General features: G+C 41.9%; 1 non-coding gene across 1 annotated transcript; it reads right to left on the bottom strand.

Moving 5' to 3' along the window:
- Positions 1-20,007: 20,007 nt before the first annotated feature.
- LOC132589253 (U6 spliceosomal RNA) lies at positions 20,008-20,109 on the bottom strand. Its single transcript, XR_009556565.1, has one exon. It is a non-coding gene; the product is annotated as a U6 spliceosomal RNA (small nuclear RNA).
- Positions 20,110-22,748: the final 2,639 nt, after the last annotated feature.

Genomic DNA, 22,748 nt, shown 5'->3' with positions numbered 1-22,748 from the left:
TTAATCCTGGTTTAGCCCTGTCCCCAAACTGACATTCCACATTAGAATAATAGAATCAGAGAAACCAGCTCTATGATTCTATGATTTTAGTGTAGAATGTCAGCTTGGGGACAGGACTAAACCTGGATTAAAGGTCTAGTGTGAAATTGTCTCTATGAGTAAACATCTTCTTTGGAATTAGTTGGAAAGCATTTGTCTGGGGTAGGAAGGTCCCTGCTGGAGGCAGCATCCCCTGCCTCAGGATCTGCCCCCATCTCACTCATCAGCTTTGGGGGTGGTGGGGTGGTGGAGGGCTTAACAGCAACAGAGAAGGCCCAGTGTTTCAGCCATGTTGCCAACAGTGTATCGATGTCACTTTTTGTGCGCACTGGAAGGGATGTTGTCATGTCACCAGCAATGTGTTGATGCTCTGGTATTTGGGCAAAACTCTATGGTAAATCGGTAACACATCTCCAGCAACCTGTCTAAAATATTGGGCTAGGCCTCCCCCACTGTCAGTAAGTCCCTCCCCACACCCTGCTGGTTGCCAAGGCATAATCTTTAATTTGGATTTATATCCCGCCCTATCCTACAAGTCTGTCGGAATGACCAGTCTCCCATTAATGCTATTTTGCAGTACAGCCTATAGGGTTGCCAATCCCAAATTGGGCACAGGGGATTCCCCAGTCTGGAAGCTTTCCCTTTGCTTCAGGGTCATTAGAAAGCAGCCAGGGGGTGGGAGGAAGGAAATGTCTGATGGGCACTCTGTTATTCCCTATAGAAACCAATTCCCATAGGATATAATGGAAAATTGATCTGTTAGTATCTGGGGCCCTAGGGAGGCTGTTTTTTTGAGATAGAGACACCAAATTTTCCACATAGCATTTGGCACCTCTTCTCAAGACATCTCCCAAGGTTCAAAGGGATTGGACCAGGGAGTCCAATTTTATGATCCCCAAATGTAGATGCCCCTATCCATTATTTCCAAATGCAGTCAAGGCATTTAAAAGGCATACAGACCCTTCAAATGTGATTGCCAGAACTCTCTTTGGAATTTAATCATGATTGTCACACCTTTGCTCCTGGCTCCATCCCCAATTCCTGTCTACACCCCCAAAGTCCCCAGATGTTTCTTGAGTTGGACCTGGCAACCATACTGGATCACAAGGACAAGAAAAATCAGGGAATGGGAATCCTCTTTCTGTCCTTTCCCCACTATATTTTCACTCCCTCCCTTAACTAGCACTTAGCTGCTGTTAACATCCTTTCTTTTATTGAAGCGGACCCCCAGAATAAATGATGTAATAATTTATAATCAACATATATACAGCAGAAAACGCAAGCTTGATAAGGCAAGACACAGAGGCTTCTTAGCAATAGACAAGCGGAGCTTCAGTGAAAGGCAAAAGAGGAACTAAGCTACGGCCGGCTAAGCTGTGATTGCTGAGATAAATGCTTGCATAAACCTACATAGCTGACCACAGGTGTTGACAGAGAACTCATACTGTGCACAAGGCGAATCCATACTGTGCACGGGGAACTGGAAAGTCCCTAATAGTTTACCATCACAGAACCTCCCAATGTCCTACCAGTGAATACATTGTATAGTCTACACAGATACCCAACACGAGGAGAAAACCAGCTAAAACCAGAAAAAGTCAGAACTCTAACCACAAGGTGACCCCAAGTAACACCGAGCGACACCAGAGGAGAATAGTGACTTCAGTTCCTCTAACTAAATATGGGCAAAGCACCCAGGAAGCCGCATCCAAATATGGCAGTAAAGGTACAAAAGTGCAGCTCAGTGAAAGTGCAATAACAGGACATACTGTCAACAGGGATGAAAAAGGGAAGTAAACCATTGTGTATTGTATGACAGTATCCATATCAATACTTTTTTGTCAGTATAAAAGCCATGGGTGCTTCTCTGTGCTATAAAAGGCTGTGAGTTTCTGTGCTCCTCGCTCAGTCTCTCTCGGGAGTCTGAGACCCTGCACGTGCTTGTAATAAACCAGAAGCTGGTTTCCTAATTTCCTGATTTCGCCTCTGCTGTCTCTGTTATTGCTCCAGCTGAAATTGGTAACGTATGAATAGGGTTTTCCCGCTACATTATGAAGCATGTTTAGTTCTCACTAAGCCAAGGTGTCTCACCCCTTGCTTAATTTGTAAAGTCATGTTTTTCTACATGTCTTGGAAGTTCCCTACTACTTTGTTTGTAGATTGAGTTGTTTCTACTTCTTTAGCTATTGTAATAGGGGACCATCACTTTACTATTGATCAGATGTAGTGATCATCTTGGGGGTGATGAGGAATCACTGCTGAGGGGGGAGAATCAAACTGGAAATTCCACCCACCCTCAAAATCTCAAAGGAGGAGATTATACCCTGTCCTTCACTCAGAGTGCTTACAATCACCTTCCCTTTCTCTCCTCACAACAGACACCCTGTGAGATAGATGAGTTTGAGAAAGCTGTTTGGAGAACTGCTCTTGAGAGAGCAGCTCTTTCAGGAACTGTGACTGACCCAAGATCACTCAGCAGGTACATGTGGAGGAGTGGGAAATCAAACCTGGTTCTCCCAGATTAGGGTATGCACACTTAACCACTGCAACAAATTGGCTTTCACTGACTCAGGGATTTAAGAAGATTTATCCTGCTTCTCCCCACCACCTAATTTGTTTAACTTACAGTCAGCTGCTCTCAGCATCCTGCCCCTTATTGAGTCCTCATCATGATGGTTATTTAAAGTCCAACCCCGCCCCCATCTTTGGGCAAATTTACTAATTGCATACCTATGGAGTCTTCAGTTATGTAGCAGCCCCTATCTTGTCTCTAAAATTGCCCCACTTTTATCCTCCAGCACATTTACTATTAGATATTGATTAAAGGCGCAGAGTGGTAAAGCAGCAGTACTGCAGTACTGTGGTCTGAACTCTCTGCTCACGACCTGAGTTCGATTCTGGCGGAAACTGGATTCAGGTAGCCGGCTCAAAATTGACTCAGCCTTCCATCCTTCCACGGTCAGTAAAATGAGTACCCAGCTTGCGGGGGGGGGGGATTTAAAAGACTGGGGAAGGCAATGACAAACCACCCCAACAAAAGTCTGCCGTGAAAACATTGTGAAAGCAACGTCACCCCAGAGTCGGAAACAACTGGTGCTTGCACAGGGGACCTTTCCTTTTCAAAGGAAACATAATTGTTTCCCACCCCCATTTAAATGAAGAAATCCAGTGTTTTTTTGGCTCCAATTTGGTTTGTGTGAAACTTTGCTTCACATTTCCATTCCAGCTGAACTGCTCAGTCAGGAGTGAACATTCAGACCTAACTGCTGACATTTACTTGTGGGAAGTGATAATATGTGATAGTTAGAGATCAAAATGGCAAAAATAGACTGTAGTTCCCTGAAACCCTCCTATGTAAGGTCATTTATGGTACACTGATAAATGTTCAGGCATTGCTCATAATCTAGTCTTTTGAGTCATTCAAAATACTCATGACATAAACTCACAAGCTGTCTGGAATAGAACTCAATGCATCATCTAATTCTGATACAAAATGTGATTGCACAGATGCAGGCATACCTATTCTGAGTTAGTACATCCTGTACTAAAGTAATGGAAACAGGTGTCTGATCAAACTGTTCCCTGGGAACTTGCCAATCAACAAGAGCTCACTTGCCCTAGACCATTATTTGTTGAACTGATCTTATATTCTGCATGAAGTTTAAAAGTCCCCAGTTCAATCTTTGCCCTTTCCTGCTAAAAGAATCTAGTAGTAAGTGATGTGAAGTACAATCCTGAGCAGAGTTACATCCTTCTAAGTCCATTTAAATTCCCCAAAACTGCACTGCACCATTGCAAGCTATAATCAGGCAAGGTATAATTAAACTCCCTTAAACCACAGTTAATTTTCTTCATATTTTCCTCACTTATGTGATTTTTGCCCTGATTTCCCCTTTCTCCTTCTTTCTCAGGACCTCAAGCCTCCTTCCAGCCAACCATCTAGCCCTTTTTCCTTCTTTACTCCCTTTTTCTGTGGTTGTCTAGCTGACCTTTCCCTGAAGCTGCCCTCCTCCTCCTTCTCCAAACCAGCCTCAGTTCCTCCCATGCCAGAGCCAACTCTTTGTCCTAGCTTCTCTCTCTTTGATATACTTCTGCTCTTCCCTCTCTAGCTCTGTCTCCCTTTCCCAAGCCCTTATATCCCCTTTCCAGGAGACACTGTATATGCAAAGAATCTAAAATATCTGTGGGTGGAACACATTTAACTACTGTTCGAAGAGTCCCTCAGTGGTAGAGGCACCACACATATAATTCCTGGCTTGAGATCTGGGGAGTGGATTCTGGGGAGGACAAGGTTTGGGGAGCTGAGGGACGTCAGCAGGGTATAATGTCATAGAGTCCATCTTCCAAAGGAGCCATTTTCTCCAGGGGGAACTGATCTTTGTTGTCTGGAGGTCAGTTGTAATTCTGGGATATCTGCAGGCTCCTCCTGGAGCTTGGGAACCCTAATTAGAGATACAAAGTATGATACAGTTAAGAAAGATTTAACATTTGAAGGAGAGGCCATCTGCCTTCTGGTGGTATCTGGGAAGAAGAAGGTGTGGTATTTTTAAGATGACTGCAGGTGTTGTCACAGTTAATGCTTCTAGCCCCAGTTGTATATATGCAAATAAAACCTGGAGTTCCATTACAAGCCACTAGGATCATTTGCATGGGGAACCTGTAGTATCTTCCTAAGTGCCCATTATGGCACATATAAAGGTGTTTCATGTGCATTCAAATTAGGCTTGCTGGGCCCTCTTGCCATCGCAGCAGGAGAATTTGGGAGGTGTTCTGGGGTGGAAAGGATGTGACATCCCCAGCACGATGACATCACCCAGATGTGATGTCATCACATTGGTGATATTGCCATCAAAACCATAAGTTTCCTCCAAAACCAGAACATCACTGTGCAATGTCCCCAGTGACATAATCCAGAAATGAGGTCATCGTGTTGGGCAGGGGTCGTTTTGTAGAAAAATAGGTGGTGGAGCTCATTCAGGGATTGTTATGCAGCTGCACCTACTATTCAGTTGACAAGGTGGGAAGGAGGAGGTGGAACTCTCAGAAAGATTCAAGAGCTGTGCTCCTGTGAGCTCCCACTGAATCCAAGGCCTGGTGTTGGGGACATTGTGCAATGACATCTCTGTTTGGGAGTGGGGTTTCCCTTGCTGACTAGCTATGGATCAAAGCTCCCAAAAGCGGGGGAACTCCTTCTGGGAGCTGGCAAACCTAATTTAAATAATGTCCAGGCATAAAAGTATCAACTTTAAGCTGACTGCTTCCATAACTAAGAATTTCTTGGTGCAAATGTGTTAGAGCAGCTTTGACTGAATATTTTTCTCTCTATGATTCACAGTTCCTTATGTTTAAAGACCTTATGTTTAACTAGAGCCTATGGTTAAAATAACAAAATTCTGAGAACTCCTTGGTTCAGCTCAAATATCCCCATTTTTATTTCATTTCTCTTTTTTTTGAAAAAAGAATTTGTAGGCCATTATTCTACAACAGTTGTTCTTCCATCATGGCAAATATTTCCAGTAAAAATTAAGTGTTTTGATGTGAAGTTTGATCAGATTTGCATAAATGGTATATATGGCTAAAATGAAATAATGGTGCTAATGATGACACAAAAGAAACAAAAAACATACTCAACAACCACAAGGAAAATGAGTTGAACTGAAAATGATGACACTCACCACATGAGAAATAAAAATAGTATGAATTTTACTATATTGTTTTATCTCTAATTAGGAAACATGAGAAATAGCAGGCATTTAGTCACATCAGTCTCACTCAGGAAAAGGAGGAGGAGTCTTGTGGCACATTAAACGCTAATAGAATTATTTTAATTAGGGGGAGAGATAAAAAGTAATAATAATCTCTAACCCACAGTAACTGGTCTAATTAATATCCAGCCATCTCCTTTTCTCAGCAGTTCTGGATTCAGACTTAAAAAAAACTTTTTACATTTAAAGGGCTCCTGTTGTGAAATACACAGGTTGCCTTCATAAGGCTGAACTCTGTAGCTTCTAGCTCATTGTTTAAAAGGTAAAGGTAGTCCCCTGTGCAAGTACCAGTCACTTCCCACTCTGGGGTGACATCGCATCACGACATTTTCACAGCACACCTTTTTACGTGGTGGTTTGCCATTGCCTTCCCCAGTCATCTACACTTTCCCCCCAGCAAGCTGGGTACTCATTTTACCGACCTTGGAAGGATGGAAGGCTGAGTCAACCTTGAGCCAGCTACCTGAACCCAACTTCCACTGGGATCAAACTCACATCATGAGTAGAGAGTTCAAATTGCAGTACTGCAGCTTTACCTCTTTGCACCACGGGGCTGCTAGCCACATACAATTACATGATGGCACTGTTGGGATTATAAGCAATTTTGGAATACTTTGCAATGTATGCCATTTTGCATGCATTTTCCACTGTAATTCTCTGCATTTAGCCTTTACATGGTACAAGCCTGGTCCACTGTGAAGTCCCAGTGGACATCTCTTTTAGAAGATGACACACTTTATTAACCTTCACTTAACATCTGTTCATGCTGTAGCCAGATGTAACCAACTAGCCCTCTGCACATTTATGTAATTAGCACCAGTCTTATTGATTTCTTCTGGACGTGTGTTATAAGCAGCAAATTTTAAAACCTCAAAGCAGGAGAGAATTTAATGCAATTACTGTGTAAGAAATTTAGAAAAGGACTGCCACCCTTAGACTATAACGAATATAACACAACAGGTACACATTAGTCACCAAAAGTGGGGGGGAGGAACCAGCCTTCAGTTCTGGGTACCACAATTTAAGAAGAATATAGACAAGCTGGAATGTATCCAGAGGAGGGCAACAAAGATGGTGAGAGGTTTGGAGACCAAGTCCTATGAGGAAAGGTTGAGGGAGCTGGGTATGTTTAGCCTGGAGAGGAGACAACTGTGATATGATCACCATCTTCAAGTACTTAAAGAGCTGTCACATAGAGAATGGTGCAGAGTTGTTTTCTGCTGCCCCAGAAGGTTGGACCAGAATGAATGAGTTGAAATTAAATCCAAAGAGGTTTTGACTAAACATTAGGAAGGACTTCCTGACAGTACAAGCAGTTCCTCAGTGGGAACAGGCTTCTTTGGGAGGTGGTGGGCTCTCCTTCTTTGGAGGTTTTTAAACAGAGGCTAGATGGCCATTTGACAGTGATGAAGATCCTGTGAACGTAGAGGTGATGAGGGCAGGAAGGGTTGTATCAGTGCTTAGTTCTTGTGGCCCTTTCTTACATGCCCATGAAAAGCTGATTGCCACTTGGGGATCAATCAGCAATTTTTTCTCCAGCCCACTTTGGCAAGAGATCTTGAAGGTTTTTGCCATCTTCTGGGCATGGAGCAGGGGTCACTGTGAGTGGGGTGGGGGGAGGTACTAGTGAATTTCCTGCATTGCCCGGGGGTTGGACTAGATGACCCTGGAGGTCCCTTCCAACTCTATGAATCTAACGAAATGCAATTCACTTAGTTACATTAAAATGGCCCTTTCTCCCCTGCTGCTGAGCTTAGTCTATTTGATTTCTTTAGTAGATTTTCATGGCACTTTTTCTCCCGACAAGACCTCCAAGGAGAATCACATTAAAGACAACACAGACATTTTCAGCTGTCATTCACCATGCAATCCACAGCATCCATATACCTGAGGAGATGTTTTATTTTTTGCTTCTGCAATGTTTTAATGTTGTAAGTGCCCTGAGCCTGCCTAACAGGATAGGGTGGGGTATAAATCACAAATTAAATTAAATTAAATTCACTTCTGAATTTTATTTTGGACAGAAATTGATGACAATCTAGCAACATGTGAAACATTTTATGAGAAATGGGATACTACTCATTTTATTTTCCCAATTTCTTAGATATTTTGATTCACAATGAACCTCAAGTCTCATCAAATTCCGTGCTGTGTGAGATAGGAAATATTATGAGTCAGTCAGCACCAGTGGTGGGTTCCTGGGAGGCAGCCAAAATCTAAGCAAGAGAAACTGAGTTGGGAGCCCAGTCCAAGAGTTCAGAGCCAAGTAAGCCATTACCAAGAGGTTGTCCAAGAGGCACAGTCAAGCAGTCCAAGGATTAATCACAAGCAGGAGTCTAGAATAGCCAAAAGGCATAGTCAGAAGCAAGTCCAAAAAGTCATACAAGCAAGGCACAATCCAAGACAGCAGTCACAGAGACATTGACAGAACAACTTCTTGTGGGAGGCAGTGGGCTCTCCTTCCTTGGAGGTTTTTGAACAAAGGCTAGATAGCCATCTGACAGCAATGCTGATCCTGTGAACTTATTTGTGAATTTCCTGCATTGTGCAGGGAGGTTAGACTAGATGACCCTGGAGGTACCTTTCGATTTTATGATTCTGCACCTAACAGCATCCCATTGCAGCTGTGTGGGAGTAGGTGAGGTAGGCAGCTGCCTGGGGCACCACCTCATCTACAGGGTGCTGCTGGGCGCCCCCTCCACTTGCCTTGTCGCTCTTAGCTTCCCGGGTTGCAGACCCAGGAAGCTGAGAGCGGCCCGCCATCGCACCAGTGTGTGCTCTCCTCTGAGTCCAGCTCCTAGTGAGGTTTGTAGGAGAATGGCCTAGCTCTTGCAGGGAGGCAGTTGGGGGCAAGGCTGTGCTGCCTCTTTCATCCACCGGACTCGCTCCCTGCTGCTTCCCCTTGCAGGGGAGACAGCCCTTGGAGTGAGGCAGAACAGCCCCAGTGCCCCTTTTGCCCACCCAACACCTGAGCAGACAAAAAGAGGTGGCTCAGCCTCACTCCTGGCTGCCTCTCCTTGCAGGGGAGACAGCCCTTGTACCTCCCACCCTGGGAGGTGTAGGGGCAGCCTGGGGTGGCAAAACCCCCAGAGCTGCCCCCGCAGCCTTCCTTGACTGTTTTTTTTATAGGCATGTGCCTAAGAATCAAATTTGGAGGCAGCTCTGGAGTAATTCTGCAACTACTCAAGTAGCTGACTTGGAGCCAAGGGGCAATCACTCTGTCATCTCTCCTGTGGTTCTGCTTGCAGTCTTTGTCTGTGGCACTCAAAGGGCATGGGTGATACTAAAGGGCTGGGAATGATCAACTTGGTTTTACCTGTTGACTCAGGGCTGGAGACTGTCACTAGTCCTGCACCAGCTGTTGGCTGTGAATCCTGGCCAGCCTGCAGTTTGTCTTCCTGCTTACTGGTTTCTGCTGACCCAGAGCTGGCTCTCCCAAGGAGCTGTTTTTCTGAGGAGTCCCCACTGAGCCCTGACTGACCCACAACAGGAGATGAAGCCCGTTGTTCTTTGTCCATTCTGCCCTATTCTTGTCTTGCCTTAGAACAAAGCATTAGACAAGTGCACCTTTAAGACCAACTAAGTTTTATTCAGAATGTAAGCTTTTGTATGCTCTAAGCAGACTTCATGAGACAAAAATGGAATAGCAAGCAGTCCTAAATATAGAGAAAGTGGCCATTCCATTTTTGTCTGATGAAGTCTGCTTAAAGCACACGAAAGTTTACATTCTGAATAAAACTTAGTTGGTCTTAAAGTTGCAACTTGTCTACTGCTTTGTTCTATTGCTTCAGACCAACAGTTGGATCTTGTCTTGCCTTGTTCAGTTCAGCCCAATTTACTTCTATCCTGACTCATCCACAGTGGCAGAACAGTGAGGAAAACTGGTCCTCCATGGGTGTGATTGGGATCTTAGATTACTAGGGGCATATTAAGCTAATTGATATGTTAATACTTTTATTTCCTTTTACCCATTATGGATTGTTTGAGGCCATCTTGATGTTTAAATTAGATCTGTGCTTATTTCACACACTCTATTCCTTTCTCTTTGAGTAGACAAATACACTTTTGCTTTTACTTGGAATATGTGGCTACTACATTTTTACTGAGCTACTACAATTTTTCTGAGAGCCAGTTTGGTGTAGTGATTAAGTGTGTGGATTCTTATATGGGAGAACCAGGTTTAATTCCCCACTCCTCCGCCAGTGCCTGCTGGTATGACCTTGGGCCAATCATAACTCTAAGAGCTGTTCCTCTCAACAGCAGTCTGGGAGAACTCTTTCAGCCCCACCTACCTCAGAGTGTTGTGGGGAAGGGACAGGAGATTGTAAGCTGCTCTGAGACTCCAAGTAAAGGGAAAGGTATAAATCCAATCTCTCCTCCTCCTCTTCCTCCTCCTCCTCCACCAGAAAACTCCTTCAAGATCACTAAATCAGGGATTCTTTCTGTCCCATTTCTGATGTCATTGCTAGTGTAGCAAAAATGGACTTCTGTCTAGGGTACGGAATGACCCCAAAGGTTAAGACATTATGTATGAAATGTGGTACCTCTTTGTTTAAATAAACCAGTGATTTAAATAGTTCAAACACCTTCCCCTCCGCTTTGGGGGATTCCTAGCTCTTGTCACCCTACACCCTGACAGAAGTCAAACCTGTCCCTTAGGTCACCAGAGCATGGTGGAGAGGCATATTATTTATCACTTATAATAACAAACTCTGCCCCTCCTGTGTACGCTGATTAATATTTAACATTAGTATAACCTTCTAGAGTATTAAAAGCACTCCCCATACAATATATCAGCTTTATTATGGGAAGCAGAAATTATTTGGCTTGTTTAAAGTCATCAAGTGCATTTAAGACTCAGGTAAGATTTGAACCATAGATTGCTTGAGTTGTAACTCATTCTCTTAGCCACTGCAGTACAGCAGCTCTTTTCTACAGCACTTCAAAATATATAGAACTGAGTGTGGGAGCAGGATGAACATTTTTCCTATAATGAAATTACTTTACATGGATTGCTAAGTTCCAACTTTATTTCTAGATAGATGAAATTATTCTGGCCTTGTGCAGGAAATTATCTAAGGATGTTATGTCTTGTGGCAGAAACTCCCTACAAGTGCAATTTAGAGAAGACTCTACATTTCTAGGGACTGGCAGTAAATTGTACATGGAAGAATGGATGGAGACAACACAATCAGTTGTACATCCCACAAAATGAAACCACCTTGCAGTATCTCATTTTTCTGCTTGGAATTTTAAAACTGCTAATGCATAATAAAACAATGATTATCCATTGAGCAATACTAAGAACAACTGGTTGTTAAGTTGGCCTTGCGTTTGTTCTCTAAGCACCAGGATCCATTAGTAACTGGCAGGGCCCATAGGAACTTACTCATACATTTAGAGCACCACCACCATCTGATGCCCCTTTTTAGAGAAGTTTGGTGAGTAGTCACACAAGACAGAGCCAATTCCAGATTGTTGTGGGCCCTGGGTAACACAGTATCCTGGCTCTCTCTCTCTCTCTTTGGTTGAATCCCTCTTTCCTCAAACCACACCCCTTCCATTTGGCCTCACCCCTTTCTTCTTTAGTCACTCCCATTTCCATTTCTGTTTGCTTACTCTGGTAAAGAGAGACCATACACAATTACTTTTATTTCTTTGCATAAAACCAAAGATATGCTTTTAATTATTTGATCTGGAGTACTATTTAATAAAATCAGCATTATTTGTATAAAAAGCAGTACAAATATTGTTCTGGAGAAGCCTTGGACTAAGGGCATGTAGAAAATTTTCTCCATTTCATCATCAGAAGTGAGGATGTCAATTCAAGGACATCTGGAATGCTTAAAAAATTAATAGGCCTAGTATACTGAAGGTTTTCATTTGGACCCATCCAGTAGAAGGAAGAGAACTTAATTTTAACACTTGTTATTGGCTCTAAGAAGCTAATTCAAGAAAATAAAACTTATTTTTAGTATTGAGAAAGACATCATTCAAGTTTTTAAAGCAAGAGTTACATCTTTGACACAACTAATTTAATCCTCCAAGTATCAGAAGACAAATTCTTAATTGTTGGTTTTATACATATGTACTGTTTTTAAAATTGCTATATAGCTTTTAAAAACCATTTGGTGCCTTGAGGGCCCTAATTGTGTACAAAGATGGATAAGTATTTTTTGTCTGCATGCATGCATAATGATGAGGATATGAAACACGAGTAAGCACCTCTAATGCATCGACTAATTGTGGCAAGTGCAGCACAAATGATTTGAAACAATCTAAGCAAGCTTCCAGTGTGTCTGAGTGAGAGCTTTTTGTTTTCCTGCTCCAGAAAAAAAAAGTGGTGTAATATTTAAAAATGATCATTTGTTGGAACTTAGCAATCCATGTAAAGAAAAGAGCTGCTGTATTGTATTGGCTAAGAGAATGAGTTACAACTCAAGCAATCTATGGTTCAAAAATGATCATCATGATCAGAACTGTCATTAGCGTGCAACAATATAGCATTCCAGCTGTGGGGAGAGCAAGGTACAAAGAACACCCAAGTTTTTTTTCCCTCTAGAACAGTAGTTGGACTTCTTTGGCATCATTATCACGCCACTACCAGGGCTTTTTTGGTAGAAAAAGTCCAGCAGGAACTCATTTACAGTAACTGAAAAAAAGCACAAAGGAAAACATCACAAAGGAAAAAAACCCCAAAGAAAGAAAAACCATGGACATAAATGCTCGCAGGAAAAAAGTCCCCATGGAAACATGCCCCCATGGAAAAATGCCCACATGGAAATAAACCCACATGGAAAGAACCTCACATGGAAAAAAGCCCATACTGAAAGAAGCCCACATAGAAAAAAGCCCACATGGAAAAATATGTAAAGCACCATAGATGTTTATAATTGTGGATAACATTAATAATATTTTGTTGTTATTTTAGGATTAAAATAAGTCATATTCACATGCAACAAAAAGTGACCATTTTGTTATTTTTATATTATCATTTTACGATTACAATATGTCATATTCACGTGCAACAAGAAGTGCCCATTTTGTTATCAATGAACTTTATTAAGAAGGAAAAACAATAATAACAGAAATTAAACTCTATATAGAAATATATTTAAATAAAATTAAATATTTTAACTTTATTAATTTACAATTTGTCAAACTTTTTAATGTTAATACATTGTGGTACACCCAGTGACCGCAACAAAAGACTGTCTAACCCTAATAGTAAAAGCAGCAATTATTTAACAACATAATAAATCAGATATAATTCTTCATTGCAAATTAGCCAATCTCTTTAAGCAATTAGGTTTATCTTCCACCTGCTCATATTGCTGCACAAAAGTGGCAACCATGTAATGTAGTGCCTCATATTTCCCATTTTTCACCTCTAGGTGACCTGCCTGTGCTTTAGCCAATGTTAGTTTGTGACAAGCCAGGTCCCTCCGCAGTCCATTGAATAGAGACCATACATTGGGATGACTGAAATGGAACAAGGAAGTAAGAGCATTGTGAAATCCCTCACAACAGTTTATAGTCTTTGGTAACCGTTCCAGGGTTGCATCATGATGATTCCATATTCTTATAGGAAACTGGATCTCTACCTGTTGCGCCCTCAATATGATCTTTTTCACACAGCCTAAGTATTCCGGTATGGCAGCTGGTCAGTTACTGAACAGTAACGGGTTTCTATTGGCATTTCAGACAGACCTGATTCAGTAACTGGCTGCTACCGGAATACTCTCAACTTTTCACACAGTCCCGTGGCTGTCTCGGTAGTGAGGCATGCCTGAGTTGTTACTAACAAAGAGCAGCTTCTTCCACTTTTCAACCCCTCCTTCCGGGTTGAAATCGCTATGGGGCGCTGTGTGAAATGTCCAGTATCTAACCCGGGAGCAGTCTTCGCGCCCTTTTTCGCCCACCGGCGTGCAATCCCCGGCTTTTTTTTTTTTTTGGAACGTCGGCTAAAATTGCTATAGCGCTATAGTGACATATCACAACAGCATCACCATAGATCGCTGCCGCTGAAACTTGGTAACTTATCTCAATGGAGCCTAGTCATCTCTATGGTGGTGCTGTTGTGATACAACGCTATAGCGATCTTTGCCGACGTTCCCCCCCCAAAAAATAAGCCGGAGATCACGCGCCAGCAGGCGAAAACGGCTGGCGCTGGTGGAAGCGAGATAAAAGCGGAACAGTGTGAAATGGCTTGCTTCAATCACGGAACCCTACCGGGAAAAAAACCATGTGTCTGAAAACTCCCATCCCTGTCTCGGATTACTGCAAGGCGGCACAATACCGACTCCTTTCCGGCTTCCACTGGTAAGTGTGAAAAGGGCCTATATGTTGAAAAGAAGTACATGAGCAGTGCATTGTATCTGTCTTCATCTGGAAATGTGGCAGCAAGCTCATCAAAAACAGTTTTCACATTTTTGATTGAGATAAAAAGGCTAATGCAGCAAGAGATTTCAGTGTAATTTTTATGTTCATATTATGTTCATATTCAGTCTTCAAGCCAACACCATTGATTTTCCTAATGAGACTCTGACACAAGTGAAAATAACACCCTTTGACCTCAGCGTGTGGAAAGGCAATCCTCACTGCAATCATACAAGCCTTCTCAAAACCCACTAAAACTTTTTGAGGTGACAGATCTGGAATCAATAGCTTCATTATTTCAAATATTCTATTATAGGTGTCCATATTCTTTTTTTGAAGTAAAATGTAAATACATGGTGGATATAAATTACCCACCTTGGCATGCCATGTATACAGTTGATAAAACATATTTGGCACTTTATGAAAGGTGCCATCTCCATAGATGGTATCTTTGTTTAATTCAAGCATAAGATCTCTATCACCTAAAACCTGTCTGGATTTTTCCACACCTGAATCATGAAGTATCAGTTGCCTATATTTTTCAGGAATGTCAAATTGTATGGTTTTGGTGAAGACAAATTACTTCCTGCTCTGTGATAGCTTCTCTTTCTTAAATAGCAGAAGTAGTTAAGGCTTCATAGATCTAAGAAGCTAAGCAGGACTGACTCTGGCAAGTATCTGAAAGGAAGAAATAAAAAAAAAAACATAGTTGGAATTAATAAGAAAAATGGTATAATGGAGAATTGATCCACGGGTATCTTGGGCTCTGGGGGGGGGTTGTGTTTTGAGGTAGATACACCAAATTTGTAGCATAGCATCCGGTGCCTCCCCCCAAAATACCCTCCAAGTTTCAAAAGGATTGGACCAGAGGGTCCAATTCTATGAACCCCAAAATAAAGTGCCCCTATCCTTCATTATTTCCTATGGAGGGAAGGCATTTAAAAGGAGAGTGGTCCCTTTAGATATGATGGTCAGAACTCCCTTTGGAGTTCAATTGTGCTTGTCACAACCTTGCTTCTGGCTCCACCCCCAAAGTTTCCAGATATTTCTTGAATTGGACTTGGCAACCCTATTCCATGTGGGCTTCTTTCCATGTAGGCTTCTTTCAGTATAGGCTTTTTTCCTTGTGGGCTTCTTTCCATGTGGGTTTATTTCCATGTGGGCATTTTTCCATGGGGGCATGTATCCATGGGGGCTTTTTTCCTGAGAGCATTTATGCCCATGGGATTTTTTCTTTGGGCATTTTTCCTTTGGGCATTTTACCTAGAACCCTCATTTGTGTATTAGGCCAAATCAGCTGGAACTGCATTCCTGTGCATTCCTGCTCAAAAAAAGCCCTGCCGCTATTAAATATTAGATACCAAGAATCTAAACTTTTCTGCCACTCTCCAGCACAGTACTTGCAAGACCTTCTTCTGCTATGTCTCTGACATGCAGACATTCCTCCCCAAATCCCCTTGATGTTGATTGATCTGCTTTGAACAAAGTGAGTGGGAAGTGTGTGAGATTAGAGTGGGAAAATTGTCCCTTGGTGTCTTGGTTGGAGCTCAGTAGATGTTTGCTTTCTCAAATAATAATGAAGTGATGGGAAGTTTGTTAGTTTTGAGAAATTAAATGAAAAACAATTTCACAGCTGGAGTTGGCATCAGCACTTTGCTCCACCTCAGTCAATGCTGACAAGAGCACTGCTTCAAATTTATCCCAACACCACCATCATTCAGAGAGCTTCTTTGTGCTACTTCCCTCTTGGCCTTCTCTCTCTCTCACACACACATATATACATACATACGTGTACATGTATATGCACATATGTATGTATGCAGTGGTCATTTTGTAGAAAAATAGGTGGTGGAGCTCATCCAGGGATTGTTATGCAGCTGCACCTACTATTCAATGGACAATGAGGTGGAACTCTCAGAAGGATGAGGTGGAACTCTCAAAAAGGCGTAGGGGCTGCACTCCTGTGAGCTCCCACTGAATCTGAGGCCTGAATGTATGTATGTATAAAAGAGGTAACAGGGCTTGAATTCAGCAGGAGCTCACAGGAGCACAGCTCCTGAACCTCCAGCCAAGGTCTGCATGCAGTGGGGAGTTTTCTCCCTGCTGCACACAGATCCTGGGGCATATGCAAATGAAATATGCTACTGAGCTCCTGCACCTTTTTTTCTACAAAATGACCCATGAGAGGTAATTTCCAAAAGGCATTTGGATAGCTTGTCTAAGTGTTGGTTGCTTTAACCTTTGTTTGGACTGCTGTATTCTGGGATTAATGTTTCTCTCCTTTTATTCTGTTGCTGCTTGGGTAAATTATTTTTATCATCAGTGCATTCAACTTTTTAATTTGCTGATATGATTATTCTTTCAAAGATTGTCGCTGTCATTGTGATGCGTGGCATTGTGGTGCCTAGTACCACAATTCAGGATGTACATGTACATGTAAAACAAGTCAATATAAATTCCACTAAGGGCAGCCTTGCTAGTCTCCTGTGGCACAGTTTACCAGGATCCCTGTGGCATCTTAATGATTAAAACTGCAATGTCAACTTTGGTAGGCAAGATCTTGCTATACTTTACTATACTTACTTTCAGAGTCTCCTTATTCTCCCCTCCCTCATTTCACAAATCTGCCATATATAGTACATGATTCCCTCAGTATCCTCAAAGTGTGTCACACACATCCTGACAATCCAAAATTAAATGCCTAATGTATACCTCCATTTACTTTTACTGAAAAAATAACAAAAGTTCACTGCAACAAAATGCAACATTGGACTGAGGCCCATTTCCTGGTCAGTATTGTTTCCACAAATGGTCATCCACAGGCATTTGTGAAACTTAGAAGCAAGGTGTGCTTCTTTTTTGTCCTCATCATTTGGAATTCTAGGATATGCTGCCTCTGAATAGGTAGACACCAAGATGACAGGTGTGGAGTTGGCTACGAACATCTGAATAATCTCCCATTGAGTTTATTATCCTATGCTCTGCTTGTAAGTTTTTAATGCCTGGGCATGCCCAGAGGCACTTCTGGAAGGAGAGGACTTGGAGGAGAACCTGCTAGTTAGCTGGTTAGTAGCAGATCCCACTGAACTTCTTCTCTGCTGACAGGTTCTGGGCAGGTTCAGAGGCCCAAGCTGAATGGGAAGAGCCACAGGGTTCTTGGCCTGAGGGCAGTAGTGTAGACCTGGGCAGATCAGTTAACAAAGAAAGGAAAGGCCTGCTTAGAAGATATATCCCCTGCCACCACCAGTCTTTACAACTGTATAAATAATTAAACAAACCATATAAAACTGCCCAAAACACCAACAGCCTGGGAAAATTTTATCCAGGCCCAGGAAGTATAAAACAACATTAACTTCTAAAAAAGTAAGCCTTACACCCTTCCAAAAAGTTTTTTAAAATCTTCTTTAAAGGTGGCTAGTTAACTGGAAAACAGTTACATTCTAACAATTGATCATGGAACTTTATATGTATTTCACTCAGTGTATTAACTTTGCAAAGACTGCTTGAATGCATCACATTTTGTTCAGTGGGACTTAAACTTTAAAGCAGTTTTAAGCACATATCAGTGGAGAAGAAATACCTTTTGGGATGTAATATTGCATATATTTTTTCCAACTGCATTTTCTATATGGGTATCATTTAATTCCCACACAAAATATCATTTATTAGGCCTAAATTTGCATTAACATTAGAAGGTGCTATATAGATACATTATCTGCTCAGTGTTAACTTCAATTAAGCCCAAACAGATCTAAAGTTACTTAGCCTCACAGAAGTAAATGGGTGCAGTTACATGCTCTTTAATCCCATCAAAATCCATTGGGACTTAAGCATTTAACTATGTGCTTCAGTCTCATTGAATTGTTCAGAGTCAGGCAGCCATACAGGGTCAGGAATCGGAGGCAGTGTAAGCAGAAGATCAGATAGGCTGAATTCAGATGGCCAACTGGGACACAGAAATGGCCCATGTCCAGATCAAAAAGGCACATTCACAGGGCTTTTTTTGAGCAGGAATGCACAGGAATGTAGTTCTGGCTGGCTTGGGTCAGGGGGTGTGGCCTAATACACAAATGAGTTCCTACTGTTTTTTTCCTACAAAAAGCCCTGTGCAAAACAATGGTGATGTCAGGGGCTGTGTTCTAATATGCAAATGAGTTCCTGCTGGGCTTTTTCTACCAAAAAAGCCCTGCACATTCAGATGCGCACATCTGGGTCCCACCTCATTCCTGCTCTTATCTGGTCCTCCACTGTTGCTCTGCTGCTTCAAAAAGCTACCAGGTAGGAAGCGGTAGCAAAGCTAAAGCACTTCTGGGGCACCTTTCTTGGCCATTTGAATGCCAGGAAAGCATCATTCAAGAGCTTGAGTGGTGTGATCACTCCTCCAGGGTGCACACAGCCTGTCCCTGTTCTGGTAGCAGGCCATGTGCTGTCTGACCCCCCTGGGGGTGCTTTCCATTATGCTGGCTTTAGTGTGCCAGCCCCAGAGGAAATAATTCTCTTTGTTGTCATGGCTGTTTTTAATACCAACACAGCAGACTGTGCATATACCACAGGTGTTTCCTGAACTGTCACAAGACTATTGTTTTTGAGAGTTTGGCTACCATTTTGGTTGCTCTGGATGTGGATGATTATAAATGCTGTCCAAACTATCATGAACAGAAGAAGTTTTACAAGACAGAATCTCACAATTTGTATGGCTTGTGATTCTAGCAGTTGGTTTGTGGCATACTGGTTATGGACAGAACAGAAGGGTGCCCCTTTGAGTTGCCAGCTGGTCTGGGGAAAAATGGCCTGTCCCTTTAATGGAGGCTTTAATGTGTAGAAATGGGCAACTGAAGCTTTTTGAGCCATGGAAGTAAATAACATCACCTGGTAAATAATTAAAAGTCTTTATTAAAGGGACAGAAATTTTTCCTCTAGGCCAGTTAGCAACCCTACTGCCACTTTCCCAGCTCTGCCTCCAGAGGTAACTTCTTCAAGTTGCTCCATTATTAAAATGAGCCTGCAATGATCTTCTGAAACTTCTAATCATAGTCCAAGTTGAACTAATAAAAGGGCATCCTATCATATGTCTAGTAAATGAAGGTGTAGCAATGCAAACAGGATGGTGGTCCCAAAAGAAAATGAAATGGTAAAAGCAGCTATGATACAGTCTTACAGAAAACAGTAATGTAGATCCTAGTCTCAAAAGCAACTAACCTAGATTACAGTAATGTGATCAAGGATGTAAAAAAATTATAATCAATTTTGTGGTTTATTATGTTTCAATAGCAAGACTTAAGATTTTCCTACTCTTTGATGGTAATCAGTGGTTTTGTTTTACTGCCAGTAGGGGTTGAAAGCATTAGAAGACTTATGGAAAGTTTAGTTGTATGATGCACTTGAAATAAATGCTGGAAATAATTGGATTTGTTTGGTAAAGTCAGTGAAGACAAAAACCATGCAAAGATTTATTTAAGCTTTTTTTTTTTTTTAAATAGATATTGCAAACTGAGTTTAAGAAAGTGAGGGGGAACCAGCAGGGAGTGGAGATTGGAGGGCAGAATTTAGGGTCAAAATGACCATTTATTGTGCTCTTCTTTTGAATGCAGTTTTTAAATGAGTAACCACAGAAAGAACATAGCACATAACACATTGCTATGCCAAGAGAATAAACATGGTCGAGGAGGCTCCAGCCTGTTTCTCAGGTCCTTGTCAGTAAGCTCCCAAAAGCACCCCAAGAAAACCACCACCATCAGTGCTTGCAAGTGGCACAGTCCTTCCTAGGGCCGCATTTGACACTTTCTCCACTCATGTTCAAAGACACATAAGAACATAAGAGAACAAAAGTATGGAATGCTTCATGAATTTGCATGTCATCCTTGCTCAGGGCCACGCTAATTTTCTCTGTATCATTCCAGTTTTAGTATATGTGCTACCAAATCAAGTAAGACGTGACTGCTTCTTCTTTACTTGCTTGCTGTTTTGTCTCCCACCCCTGACACACATACCACCTCTAGGCTATGATAAGAGGACAATTCATCTTGTGGATTAAAAACTATTTAATTAACAGGAAACAGAGAGTGAGTATAAATGGGCATGTTTCACAGTGGTAAGCAGTGGGGTACCCCAGGGTTCAGTACTAGGTCAGGTGCTTTTTAACTTGTTCATTAATGATTTGGAGTAAGCAGTAACGTGGCTAAGTTTGCAGATGACACTAATTTGTTCATGGCAGTGAGAACCAAGGATGACTGTGAGGCACTCCACTTGAATCTTTTGAGGCTGGGCAAGTGGGCTTCAATGTGTCAAATGAGTTGAGGCAAATGCAATATTGGGCTGTATCAACAGAAGTATAGTGTCCAGATCACATGATGGTATTGCTGGTTACTCTGCTTTGGTAAGACCTCACCTGGAGTATTGTGTTCAGTTTTGAGCACCACATTTTAAGAAGGATATAGACAAGCTGGAACAGGTCCAGAGGAGGGCAACAAAGATGGTGAGGGGTATGGAGACCAAGTCCTATGAGGAAAGGTTGAAGGAGCTGGGAATGTTTAGCCTGGAGAGGAGATGGCTGAGAGGTGATATGATCACCGTCTTCAAGTACTTGAAGGGCTGTCATCTAGAGGATGGTGTGGAATTGTTTTCCTTCACCCTGGAAGGTAGGACCAGAACCAATGGGTTGAAATTAAATCAAGAGAGTTTCCAGCTCAACATTAGGAAGAACTTCCTGACTGTTAGAGCGATTCCTCAGTGGAACAGGCTTCCTCAGGAGGTGGTGGGCTCTCCTTCCTTGGAGGTTTTTAAACAGAGGCTAGATGGCCATCTGACAGCAATGAAGATCCTGTGAATTTAGGGAGGAGGTGTTTGTGAGTTTCCTGCATTGTGCAGGGGGTTGGACTAGATGACCCTAGAGGTCCCTTCCAACTCTATGATTCTATGAGGTTCAACATGGACAAGTACAGTGTAATGCATATTGGGGCCAAAAGTCTGAACCATAAATACATGGCCAAACATGTGCTCTATTTAAAAGAACATAAGAAGAACCCTGTTGGATCACACTAGTAGTCTATCTGTTGACCATCCTGTCTCACACGGTGTCCAACCAGTTCCTCTGCAGGTCCAACAACAGGCACAGAGGCTGAGGCCTTCCCCTGATGTTGCTTCCTGGTGCTGGAATGTAGAGGTTTACTGCCTCTGAATGTGAAGTTCTGTTTAGACACCATGGCTAGCCGCCACTGGTAGACCTATTCTGCATGAATCTGATTCCTTTTCAAAGCTGTCTATGCCTGTGGCCATCACTACATTATCTGACAGTGAATTCCACATTTTAATCACATGCTATATAAAGAAGTATTTCTTATTTTCATCCTGAATCTACTACCCATCAGCTTCACTGGATGCCCTCTAGTATTTTGGGAGAGGAAGAAAAAAAATTGTTTGTCAATTCTCTCAACAACATGCACAATTTTGTAAAGCTCTATCATGTCCTCCCTTAGTTGTCTCTTTCCTATAGGGATGGTGTTCCAACCCCAGTCATCTTGGTTGTCCTCTCTTTTGTGCTTTTTCCAGCTCTGGAATGCCCTTTTTCAGATGCAGTGGCTAGAACTTGGAAATACTTGGAAGGACAAAACAGTGTCCTTACACTTTGTTGCTGGAGCTGTAATGCAACCAGATGAGCAGATCTTCTGTGCTGTGCTGCTTGAGATGCCCATATGGTTGTTAAGCTGTAGCTCCACATTCAGCAGTGAGAAAGTTGTATTTGTGCATGTCTGTAGTTTAGAGGAATGATGCATGCCTTTTAGCAAAACATTTTTTTCATGTATGATGGCATTACGGCCATTAATAGTTTCCCAGATCTGCAATATATCACCATATGTCGTTCAAACAGATTTGCTTCCAGACAGACAGGGAACACAAGGCAGAGTGACAAATTCTTCATAAATGTATCATGTTATGGAGACTTGTGGCCTAAGTGATTCATGCAAAATGGATTCCCAGTGAAAGCATATGAATGTCAACATACATTTTATCTCTGAGCCTTATGGAAAATTATAAAAGTGATTCAGCATCTGAAACAAGATATACCAGACATCATTCACTTCTCTGGAGTACACTGAACAACGCATAAACTTTGAAGCACATATTGCAATTGTTCTCAAAAGAATGATAAGAAAACTCAAGTAGCAAAGAATAGACTTGGGTAAAGAATCAATTAAGGGTTTTTTAAATCATTGGCTGGGTCCCTTTTTAGCTAAGACACAATAATTAAAAACATTTATTTTTATTATTTTCAACCTGGAGATATCAGTCTGTATGAAGACAAGAAGAGAACTTTAGCTCAGTGGCAGCAGTTAAAATTAAGCATTTCAAAACCCCTTTAAAAGCACCAGTGTTTGCATTTTTTATTGGTGATAGGGGTTTGCTGAGCTCGCAGTAGGCTGAGAAGAATATTTCATCAAACTGAGCATCAGTTGTGGCTCACATTCTTACCCTCAGTGGTCAGTTCAGTGAAAAGAAAAATTACCTCATCGACTTTTTCTCCTTCAGACTTATGGCTGTCACTATAACTTAAAAATATCATCTATT

This window comes from Heteronotia binoei, chromosome 1 (genome assembly GCF_032191835.1).
Source record: "Heteronotia binoei isolate CCM8104 ecotype False Entrance Well chromosome 1, APGP_CSIRO_Hbin_v1, whole genome shotgun sequence".
NCBI lineage: Eukaryota > Metazoa > Chordata > Lepidosauria > Squamata > Gekkonidae > Heteronotia > Heteronotia binoei.
This window is presented reverse-complemented; position numbering and strand designations above follow the sequence as displayed.